At 34.5% G+C, this 8,130-nt stretch overlaps 1 long non-coding RNA gene across 2 annotated transcripts; it reads right to left on the bottom strand.

Moving 5' to 3' along the window:
- Positions 1–3,571: 3,571 nt before the first annotated feature.
- LOC107960083 (uncharacterized) lies at positions 3,572–7,310 on the bottom strand. 2 transcript variants are annotated; one of them, XR_001701090.2, is made up of 4 exons: positions 6,704–7,310; positions 6,545–6,614; positions 5,948–6,252; positions 3,572–5,862 (listed from the first exon to the last, which is right to left on the bottom strand). It is a non-coding gene; the product is annotated as an uncharacterized lncRNA (long non-coding RNA). The 2 variants fall into 2 exon arrangements; XR_001701089.2 differs by lacking the exon at positions 3,572–5,862 and having other exon boundaries at positions 5,879–6,252; positions 6,704–7,303.
- Between the last annotated feature and the right edge of the window lie 820 nt (positions 7,311–8,130).

The following is an 8,130-nucleotide window of genomic DNA, read 5'->3' as shown; positions in this document are numbered from 1 at the left end:
GCCAAATTATTAGTTAATCCAGACTTTCTACATTGGCTTAAAATAATCAATCAGTAGTAATTTGGATGGTAATAGCTAATGGGGCACGATTGAGTAAGTTACCTATAGAATTGAATACATGGTAGAAAATAATCAATACTAGATTTTAAGTAGAATAAGTGCAAGCCAAAATAAGGTTGTTGGAGTAGTAGAGGTTGATACAATAATCACATTCGTTGTTAAAATGAATAATATGAAATGAGATTTAAATTAAAAAATTGAGGTTAGCAATAAACAACCACTCTATGGGATTTGTAAGCATTGTGGGGATATCCATCATTCTTGTAGTGCATAATTGAGATAAAATTGGTTGGTTATGTTCTTAATCTGGAAAGACAACAACCTAGCCCATTTGTCAACACTTATAATCTGGGATGGAGAAATCATCCCAATTTTGCTTGAGGTAATAATCAAATCAGTTCTTCTTAAGTTTAACTACTTAGATCATTATGTTTTGCACAAAATTAGTAACAAAGACAATTGTTGAAACAACCAAAAGTAGTGGAGAAGAAGTCAACCACTAAAGAAATTTAACAATTTATGTTTGCATTTGATACTAGGATGAAGGCATTGGAAACTCAGGTGGTTCAACTAGCTCATCCATTCCACAATAAGCCTCAATGAGCATAACTATCAAATACTCAACTTTCTCTTAATTCTAATAATCCCAAAAAGCATTGCAAGGCTATCACTCTTAAAAGTGGTAAGGAGTTACCAAATGCCGTTCCATAGTTGAGGTTAATTTGGACATTATCTCACCAGTCGACAAGAGTTAATATGAGCATGAGGCAAGCTCTGTAGAACCTATCCAACATGAGCAAAAGGTTAGAAAGCCACCAGAGAAGGTAATTAAGCTAGAATATCCCCCTCCACCATTCCTTCAAAAGTTGCAAAGAAATAAGTTAGACAAGAAGTTTTTGAAATTACTTAAGGTATCTAAAAAGTTTTCCATTAAAATTCCTTTTTTTAAGCTCTCGAATAAATGCCTAGCTATGTGAAATTTGTGAAAGGCATTTATCAAAGAAAAGAGGACTAGGTGATTATGGGAACATAGCACTTACAGAGGAGTGTAGTGTCATAATTCAGAAGTTTCCTCCCAAGTTGAAAGATCTTAAGACCTTTTCCATTGTATGTGTCATTAGTTCTCACACTTTTGATAAGGAACTCTATTATTTGGAGGCAAACATCAACTTGATGTCACTTTTTATAGCTTAGAAGCTATGTTTGGGGGATAGTAAGCCTACTTTAGTCTCGTTGCAAATGGATGACAAAACTGTGTTTTCGTAATGTAGTGGTTATAGATGTGCTAGTTAAACAGGTTAAATTTATCGTTTTGACGAATTTCACTATTCTAGATATGTAAGAAGATATAGTGGTCCCACTCATTCTTGGCAGTAAATCTCACTAATTAATATTCTTATTAATAAATTATAGTTTTTTTTAATTCAAAATTTTAAAAATAAAAATATGATCTAAATCTCAACTGTTATTATAGTTGTATAATAATCACCTCTCTATAACATCCAAAATTTTAATAGATAAATGAAGTTATTATAGAGATAATTGACTATACACATAAATATTTGAAAATGGTTGAGTCAACTTCCATTCATATGGGTTATTTTAATAAATCTAGATGTTAATCGAATGATATATTTTTAAATTTGTTTACAATTTATTTTTATGATTAAAAATAATTAAGTCAATAAGTCAATGCTTTAGATGTTTGACACTAAAATTGTGTTTGGTATGAACAAAGGTTATCACTTTTCAAGAAATTTATTTGAAAAAAAAAATCATATTGTGGATTGATTCAAATATTTGCTAATAATGAGTGAGAATTAAGGCTGAAATTTCGTGATTGAGCTTTGGATTTATTCCTGTCTGCCTGTTGGCACGCCTTTGTCGGCTTGTTGGCACGCCTTTGTCCCTTTGCTTCTTTTATCTCGTACTTGTTGATTTTCTTGTTGTTCTACCCACGGGGGTGGTTTTTGGGTATTGTTTTGTTGTTGTAGAAGCGTGATGGAAAGAGGAATAGCATATCTGAGTATAGAGGATGGGGAAGAAGAGGCTTTCTCTGTTCCGGATGGAGTGGAGCCTCAGAATTCAGTTTATAATTTCTGTTTGGTGGGCTGGTACTTGACAGCAAGTGTGGTTCATTTTCCAGCCATGAGGAACATGATGGCTAACTTATGGCATCCATTGGACGGAATGCAGATTTCAAATCTAGGCGAAAAATGTTTTTTATTCAAATTCTTTAATGAGTTAGATATCAGTCGGGTGATTACAGGTGTTCCCTGGACCTTCAACAATCATATTTTGATTATGCATAGATTACAGGACAATGAGGATCCTATGTCAATTTCGCTGGTGTATTCAGACTTTTGGGTTTAGGTGCATGATTTACCACTGAGATTTTTCAAAGAATCAGTGGTGAGTCAATTTAGAAATTTTATTGGAAGATTCTTGGAGTATGACACAAAACAATTATCTTGGGATTTTAAAAACTATTTGCGTATCCAAGTATAAATTGACGTCTATAAGCCATTGAAAAGACGAAAGAAAATTATGAATTTTTTTTTGTCAAATTTTATATATGCGAAAATCAAATATGAAAAATTAACCCTTTTTTGCTTCTTATGTGGTTGTCTAGGTCATGGGGATAATTTCTGCCTAGTGATATTACATCACGACATGCATGAGACAGAGATGGGGTGGGATTGAACGCTGTGTGCACAGTCGAGAAGAGCTACAACAATGAATAGCATTTGGCTAAGGGAGGAAGGAAATGGGAGTTTTTTTTGGAAAGAATAGTGATGGATAGCAGGTTGGACAAGATTCAAGTCAAAATTACGGGAAAGAATCATGGTCTAATGTCAATCCTATATTGGGATTTAATTTGAAGGGATCTGCAATTAAAAAAATTTGATTGGGGTGGGATCCTCTAATATGTCAAGCCTGGTGATTATGGAGCGTGATTTGGATGATAACCCAATTAAAAATGTTGAGGGAAATAAGTGACAACGTTTTGATTTTTTTATCTCTAACGTTTCTAGGAATCAAGATTCGCTAGTGATCAATGATGGGCATATTGCCCATAATCAACAGTAATCGGCGGACAAAATGAAGATCTTATGTTGGAATATCCGCAGGTTGGGGAGTGCGCATGCAGTACGTAGACTTCAGCATATACTAAATATTTATAATCTCCAAATTGTCTTCTTTATAGAGAAAATTAGAAGGCGTTGTGGAATTTTTAATGGTGTTGATGTTCCTGCTGATGCTACTTACAGAGGGTTGAGTTTTGGATGGAATGGAAGATAGTTAGTTACTCTTAGGAGCTTATTGAGGAACTACATTGATGTTGAAATTCAGGAGAATAAGGAAAATACATGATGGAGGTTTATAGGCTTTTATGGGGCACCAGATGTGAGAGAAAAGGTTGAAACGTAGAACCTACTTCGGACATTGGGTAGGAATAGTGATTTACCATGGCTAGTTAGAGGAAAATTCAATGATATCCTCTACGTGCATGAAAAATAAGGAGGATTACTAAGAGAGGAAGATAGAATGGAGGAATTTCGTACGAACTTTAGAAGACTGCCAATTGGGGGATATAGGTTATTCGGGTCCATGGTTTACGTGAGAGAGGGGGAATGTGATAGAAAGGAGAATTAAGGAAAGAATTGATAGAGAGGTAGCAACTTCAGAATGGTTACAACTCTTCCCAGAATGTTCGCTAAGACATTTATCTTACTCATTCTTAGATCATTGTCTACTAATCCAAATGGAGTATGAGGGGTTGAGAAGAAGAAAGAGTAGGTTTTATTTTGAAGCTTGGCAGACTTTAAAAGAGACATTAGGGAGAAATCATAAGATGATGGGAAGAGAGTTCAGGTGGTTTTATGGATAAAATTGTGGCTCTCACTGTTGGAATACAAACTTGGGTAGGAAAAAAAAAGACAGGAAGTGAAGTAGTTAATGAAAAGATTAGAAGAATTGGATGACTATGACAGATCGGACGAAATTTTGGCTGAGTTGTGGATGTGAAATTACATTTAAAAATGGAGATGGAAAAGGAAGAAAGGTATTGGAAGCTAAAGTGAATTGGCTGAAAATGGGAGAACAAATACTTCATTTTTCCATAATCATGAATCTTAGAGATGGCGCATGAATCAAATAGGGGGTCTATAAAGGGAAGACGATACACTGACCTTTGATCTTCATGAGATGGAAGATATTGCTCGAAACTATTTTAAAAATTGTTTGAGACGAAAGGGGTTGGAAATCTTGAACATGTGCTGCCTGGGGTATCAACAAAAGCTTCGGGGACAAACAGCATTCCAGCACTTTTCTACCAGAAATTCTGGCAAATTGTTGGTAAAAATACTAGCTCTTTCTATTTGAATATTCTAAATAATGGAAATTCTTTGGAAGATCTAAATAAAACTAGTATAGTTTTAATACCAAAGATTTCTCATCCTTTTAATCAAAAAAACTTTTGCCCTATGAGTCTATGTACGGTGATTTATAAGATTATTGCTCAGACTGTTGCTAATCGCCTACAAAAGGTTATGGACTTTTGAGTTGATGATTCTTAGAAGAGCACTTTTGTGTCGGGTCAACTTATCACTAATAATGTGCTACTTGCGTATGAGGTGCTTTATGCATACAAAAACAAAAGAACATGAAGAAATTGTTTTATGGCTTTAAAACTAGACATGAGCAAAGCTTATGATGGAGTTAAATGGCCTTTCCTTAAAGGTATGATGTTGAAAATGGGCTTTGCATGTCCTTTTATTGATTTTGTCCTCCATTGCATTCGTACGGTGTCGTATTCTATCATGATTAATAATGAAGGGTAAGCTTTAAACCGTCTAGAGGGCTGAGACAAGTGGATCCCTTAAGCCCTTATCTATTCTTATTGTGAGGGGAGGGTTTATCGGCTCTTATGAGATTAGCAGGGCAAGAAGGGCAAATAGCAGGAGCAAGAGTTTGTCAAAATGCCGCTCCAAGTACTCATCTTATGTTTGTGGATGATTGTATACTTTTTAGAGAGGTCACGGAGAGGAGGGTTAATGTAATAAAAAATATTCTTTGTGAATTTGAAGTCTGCTCGGGTCAGTGTGTTAATTTTGAAAAATCCATTACTTTCTTTAGCGCGCTAATGTAACTGGCCAGGATAAAGATATGGCACCTCAAGTACTTAATGTTCATTGCTCTACAGATCTAGAAAAGTACTTGGGATTACTAAATATGGTATGTAGAGGAAGGAGGGTGGTGTTTCAAGGTTTGAAAAATAGATTGAAGCAGAAGATAAACAGCTTGAATAACAAGCATCTTTCACAAAGAGGAAATGAGATGTCTATCAAAGTTGTGCACATATACGATGCTTTGTTTTATAATGCCAAAATCCCTCTGTGTGATACTGGAGAATATCATAGGGAATTTGTGGCAAAAAAGTCAAGGGAAGCGGGAGATACATTGGTGGGATTGGAGGACTTTGTGTGCTATTAAGGAATACGGTGACATAGGTTTAGAAGTCGATCGAAATTTAATGTGGCGTTATTAGCCAAGCAGGGTTGGCGTTTGATATGTAATCCTAATTCGTTATTGGTGCGCACGTTAAATGCCAAATATTTTAAAGATACAAATTTTTTGAATTCCAGTTTAGGTAATCTACCTTCTTTTACCTAGAAAGTCTGTGGGCTGCAAAAGGGCTCTTTCAGATTGGGTTAGGCTGACGGATTGAAGATGGAATGAAAGTCTCAATTTGGAAGGATGCTTGGGTTCCTGGAAGTGGAGAATCCAAAGTGCAGTATACTGGAAACAAGTCGAGTTTGAACAAAGTAGTAGATCTTATTGATTCAAGAACAATAAGATGGAAAACTGATTTGATTGAAAATACCTTTACAGAGGTAAATGCTGGAAGAATTTTGTGCATTCCTCTATTGATGAAATCGCACGAAGACCACATTATCTAGCCTGGGGAGGCTACGGGGAATACTCAATTCGTAGTGGTCATAAACTATGTACATAATCCTATGCTGACAAATTACAAACAGTTTTAGAAGCGGCTTTGGAACTTAGATCTACCCTCAAAAGTAAAAATTACAAGTTGGAGAATTTCATGTAATTTTTTGCCTACCTTCAACAACCTGCACTAGAGAAGATTGGCTGGATCTACAAATTGCCCAAGATGCCAGAATGAAGCTGAAATGAGGGAGCATGTGTTTAGGGACTGCCTTATCACAAAAGAAACATGGGAGAAATTACATGTTACTTGGCCGATAGCAGTGGCAAATACTGAATACAGAGAATGGATAAACAATATTTTTTGAGACTATTCCTTTATACAAATGCAGGATGGTTACATGTCCTATTTGGGCAATTTGGTCATCAAGAAATAAGTTTATTCATGAGGGAGAGCAAAAATCAGGATCCCAGATAGCAGATTATGTGCAGAACTACTTAAAAGAGCAGGAAGGGTTGAATGCGAACTTACTAGTTCAGATAAAGAGCCCGAGAAGATGCAAAGCACCAAGTAGGACTACTGTTAAAGATAAAATTTGATGCTGCATTTAACAGTCAAAAGGAAAAAAAATCTTGTTCAGTGTGGTGATTAGAGATGAAAATGGAAAAGTGATTGGCTCAAGAACAATACTGCATGAGAACATATCGTCAGTGTTCACAGCGGAGGCAATGGCGTGTCTTCAGGCGATCCGGTTGGGGATAAATCTCCGGTTGTCGATGGTCAAAATTGAAGGAGATGCACAATCGGTGATAAGGAAACTGCTAACAGAGGAGGAAAATAGATCTGAGATTGAAGCATATATTGAAGATTCAAAGCGTTTATGTACTAGGTTCTGTTCATTTGTCTTTCGATTTACCCACAAAGAATCGAATAGGGTTCCTCCATATGCGGCGGAATAGGTGGAAACAAACCGATGATGGGTAGAAGTTTCAAACTGATGTTAAAAAAGACCCATCTTCAAGAGTGGCTGAAGAAGAAATGAATCGATTTTCCAGATGAAAAGACTGAAAGATTGAAATGAAGAGGGGCTTTTTTGCAGTTTTCCAATGCGATTGTTGCTTTTCAGGAGTTGAGCATAATTAATGAATACAGCTGAGGCTAAGAAGTCTCTAAAGCTACCTCCGTCAAATTAGCTGGATCTCGACTTTATGATTTTGGGCTTATGTTGTTTATTTTGTTATTCATCATTTCGGCGTTTGCTTTGTTTTGTTTCTAGGAGCTCTTTATTTGGGCCTCTGATAGTTTTTGAATAAAAAATTCCAGTTATTTCTCTAAAAAAACATTTGCTAATAATAGAGTTTTATTATTTCAAATATTTTTAATAAAAAGATCCTTTAATAAATTAAAATACACTAATATTATCTTTATTAATAAAGGTATTGTAAAGCAACATTATATTGTTAAGAAAGTGTCAAGTGTATCTAACATGTTATTTTAATCGATATTTTTTTGATGTATATCAAATATTGTAAAATAACATTATGATTCATCACATTTCAATGACTCGTATTCAATTTGAATCTTAATTCGAGAAAACACCAAAAATTTAAATATATATATATAACTTTTAAAAAATAAAAGAAGGCTGCGAGCAAACAAAATATATTTTTTGTTGGATCAATTTAAAACCATAAGTTAGAGCCCAGGAAAATATAAAGTGGGCCGCTACAGAAATCTTGATTAGTCGGCCTAGGGCAGTGGAAGAGTTGTTATGGCTGGACCTGCTACAGAAAAAAAGTTATGATATTATCTTAAATAAAAAAACACAAAAAAAAAATATTTTATATCAAAATTTTATTACTTCCATTTTGTTATTGGGTTTATAGGTATAAAAATTCCTCAAAAAAAAAAAAAACTAAAAAATAAATTAAACTCCTCCATTAATAATTTCTATCTTTAATCATGTTGTCCGTTAAAATCATTTGATGGACTAATTAGATAGCAACATGTGGTAGGTCATGGTTAATCTTTTATTTTTTAATAAAAATAATAATTTTTTTATAAAAAATCTTGTAAAAATCCATAATATATATATTTATAATTTATTATAATTTTTA

The sequence above is a fragment of the Gossypium hirsutum genome, chromosome A05 (assembly GCF_007990345.1).
Source record: "Gossypium hirsutum isolate 1008001.06 chromosome A05, Gossypium_hirsutum_v2.1, whole genome shotgun sequence".
Taxonomy (NCBI): Eukaryota; Viridiplantae; Streptophyta; class Magnoliopsida; order Malvales; family Malvaceae; genus Gossypium; species Gossypium hirsutum.
The sequence above is the reverse complement of the archived record's forward strand: the minus strand, read 5'-3'. Positions and strand labels throughout refer to the sequence as shown.